We start from the raw sequence: 3,796 nt of genomic DNA, 5'->3' as shown, positions 1-3,796 counted from the left end.
ATGCCACATATAGAGTTTGTGCAGGAACTTGGTTTCAATAGCCAACATATTGATACAAACTCTTGTCTTCCCACTATTCCAGGAACTTAATCTGTGCAGCCATGGTGTCAAACCTTTAAAGTTGAAGCGAGTGGTTTGCAATTTCTGTCCAAATGTCCAACCAAAGACACCTCAGCCAAAAAAGCCAGTCCAAAACCTATATACAAACAAATAAGCTTCAGAAAGTTGAAATTACTCTCTATCCATCTGAACACAACCTTCTGCATGCCATCCAAAAGTGCATATATCCAATTGTTATGCTTATGATTTAAATATTGAAAGTTGCAAGTCAAGTTGTCCAAATAGAAGTCATATACATCTCTGAGCTGTATATTAGTCATTTGCTACACTCTTAATATGATTTGATTGATACATGCTAATATATACCAACCAATGTTACTTACAAACTTCGAATCGATATAGTGATCATTTATATATGAAACAAAAGTGAAATGCATGAGTATATCGATGAGATTCGATATGATTTTTAAAACTGATAACTAATTGATATATACTACCACCAGAAATTCTCCGAATCAGATAAAGTTGATAACTAATCTCTACATCAGTAATCCATAGGTAATACCTGCATCTCTCTTCTCCTCTATTCATCTATAATCTCAGTCCGGTGAAACAGATATTGTTTAGTATTATAGTTAGCATTAGGTTTAGTAAGTCAAGCTGGTCAAGTAGGGAGAGAAAAAAAAAATCGAAGCAAGATAACTACATAAAGGGCCTTAGTAATTTCCTGAACAAAACCGTTGAAAGAAAGCTAAATGGCCAAAAACAATACTCTAAAGAATGAAACTTATACAATGACATTATTGCATATTTTCTGTCCATCTGCACATTCAGTTGCTTCTTTAATCAAAATGGTATTCTGTAGTCTAATTAATCTTGCCTCATTCTAGCAACAAAAATTAAACTCATACATCTGTCGGTCTCATTCACCACTTTATACAATTTGGTGAATGTAACCAAAGGTGAGGGACAACATAGTATTGATGGAGGTCTTCCAAACCAAATGAAGGATAAGAAATAACATGAATTATAGCTTGACAATGCCATCCTCAAATCTCAGTTTTGATAGTGCTATATTTCTTCTTTTTGTCTCATCTTAGTTTCAATGGTACAGTTTGGAAGGACTCTATGAATCCTTAGGGATCTAGCTCATTACTACTCCTCTACTTTATTTTCATTATGATACCTACCATTACTAGTTTACTACTGTCCTGTAACTCCAAGTCAAGGGCTTGTGGGCACATGCCATGGTTGAAGGGAATTAGGAAAAGCTTGAATACCCTCAACTGAATGCAAAATGTTAATTTTGATCTTTTGTATTACATCTGATGAAAAAGCTTAGAAAATAGCCTGCAAAAGGAAAAGGGGAGAGCATGGTACCTGAATAGAATCTGAAGGTTCCAAACTCGATCAAGCAAATTTTTTACTAGCAGCGAGACTTTCAACTTCATCTGCATATCATCATACATTTATAGTCAAGCCAGATGAAAAAACAAAATCACAGTAACAGTAAATTTCACCAATCAAAACAACTATCAGATCACTATCAGATTGGTTTACAAAGAGCACATGGTCCAAATCCAACTTTAGTTTACAAAGAGCAGTCATATTCAGTGATAGTGTCGACTACATACCAGCTTGCCATTTTCAGAGTATCATTTGTTGAATAGAGAATGTGCATTAATTTGAAGCAATTGGGACTGTAGGTATCTGTAAATCATAAACCATGAGTCGGGCATTCTACAAATATACAAACACATGACTTAATGGAGAGAAAAGTGATACATCCACGAACCTGGAGTTAAATCAGATGGATAGTTTTTGAGCTAATGCTTTACATAAAGCGGTTTTTCTAGTCCCTGGAGTTCCATGTAAAAGAACAATGCTGCGAAGTCATAAAACAAATCACATAGGTAATTAGAATTTCTTAGCAAAAAAATATGAGAAATGAAAAACATTATGAACATAATACAAATTAAATGACAGCATCAGGAAGCAAAAGAAATTCCAATATTGTTTTTTCCAGTAACTCATTTATAGACATCTAGCTACCTTTAGACCAAGAAATATATAGCTTTTCAATGACTTTGCTATGAATGATTCAACCATTCTGCAATTTCAAATAGACATTCTGCAGTTTGAGATTTCTGCACCATATGCATCAACTAACTAATTTATTCTCGGCTCAAATATACACCATATGCATATAACACAAACTCCTTATGCAAATAAGCAAACTCAAAAGGATTCAAACCAAAAATATGAAGACCAAGAAAAAAAACAGACAACATAAAAAGCAACTCGCCGAAATAGGCAAGGAAGAGCAATTTATGCATGCAGGGGGAACAACAAATCGGATAGCAGCAACAGCAGCAGAAAGAGAATGAATAGCAAAACCAGAAACAAAATATAAAAAATAATTGATTAGACCTGAATTTAGCATAATCAAAACAAAAAAATACCATTCTCAATAGAAAATAAAACACAAACAACTCACCGAGATCAGCAAATAAGAAGGCCCCAGAAGCAAGAAAGAAGAGATTCTAGACAAAACACAAATCAAAGTGATTATTATGAAACATTCTAAAACAGAAGAAGATATAATTTTAATTGAATTAACTCTAGGCCCAAAAGCAAAACTGAAGACGTTCTGCACCAAACGAAAATTATAGAGTATCACATATTGAGTATCGTAGAGCTGTCTCTATGGAAATTCAACCACCTTAACAATGAGTTCACCCTTTTGACATGACAGTAATCATGTCATAATTGTGTTTTATAATTCAAAAAAAAAAATTCAAATCAAATAACATTAAGAAAAACCCTTTTCCCTCTGTTGATATATGCAAAAGAATGGCTTGAACAGCGGAGCAGAATTAAATCACCAAGTGTTTAGGTAAAAATGTTTGAAATCCTCCATAATTTCCCAGTCTCCTACCCTTCCCTGTTTTCTACAGAAGCCAAAGAAACTTTTTAATTCTGCTCATTGGCATGTAAAAAATTGCTGAATTGAGTGACCATTCTGACATATAATAAACACCTATCCTTGCAAGTCCAACCTAAGTAACAGAATAACTTACCTCCCATTTTCACACACACATCAACTTCCACAAAGTAATCACCTTTTTCTTCTCAACAATCAAAGATCAAATTGCCACAAAGTAATCATCTCGTTAACCCAGTTCCAATATTCAATGTATTGGAACTGCCATACTACATCACATGCATCAGTTAAAAACTCTGCCATATTACATCACATGCATCTTGAACAACAAAGTTGCCATTGTTATTTGTCAAGAAGCCTTGCTGTATATTCTACTTAAATTCTTGACCTTTTTGTTTCCACCAAGTGTAGAAAAATAGATCTATATCGATGAGATTCGTAAAACAGAATTAGATTACTAAGGCTTATCAAACCAAGAGATTTGACGAAATTGAAAAAGAACAAAAATTGCCAATTATCGCTAGGAAGAACATGAAAAAGAATCATACCCAGAAATAAGCAGTGGGAGTTCTTGAAATTGTGCAATCTCGCAGAGAGTTCACCTGGAACTAGCAATGGATATCGGGTATTCTTCTACAAAACCCTAGATTCACCGCTGTTCTTGAGCAATCTTCTGCAAACCATCTTCCACCCCCCGTTCTCGCCTTTTCGGGAGCCTTAATAATCAGCTCGTTTTTCTGGCAACTCACCCAAATCTTGCCATCGGAGGATGACCAGCGGCGCTGCTTGTTC

General features: G+C 34.7%; 1 long non-coding RNA gene across 1 annotated transcript; it reads right to left on the bottom strand.

The window, feature by feature from the left end:
- Positions 1-1,488: 1,488 nt before the first annotated feature.
- On the bottom strand, positions 1,489-2,968 carry LOC133728259 (uncharacterized). Its single transcript, XR_009855711.1, has 4 exons — positions 2,558-2,968; positions 1,856-1,945; positions 1,695-1,770; positions 1,489-1,511 (listed from the first exon to the last, which is right to left on the bottom strand). It is a non-coding gene; the product is annotated as an uncharacterized LOC133728259 (long non-coding RNA).
- Positions 2,969-3,796: the final 828 nt, after the last annotated feature.

Source organism: Rosa rugosa, chromosome 2, assembly GCF_958449725.1.
Source record: "Rosa rugosa chromosome 2, drRosRugo1.1, whole genome shotgun sequence".
Classification (NCBI taxonomy): domain Eukaryota; kingdom Viridiplantae; phylum Streptophyta; class Magnoliopsida; order Rosales; family Rosaceae; genus Rosa; species Rosa rugosa.
This window is presented reverse-complemented; position numbering and strand designations above follow the sequence as displayed.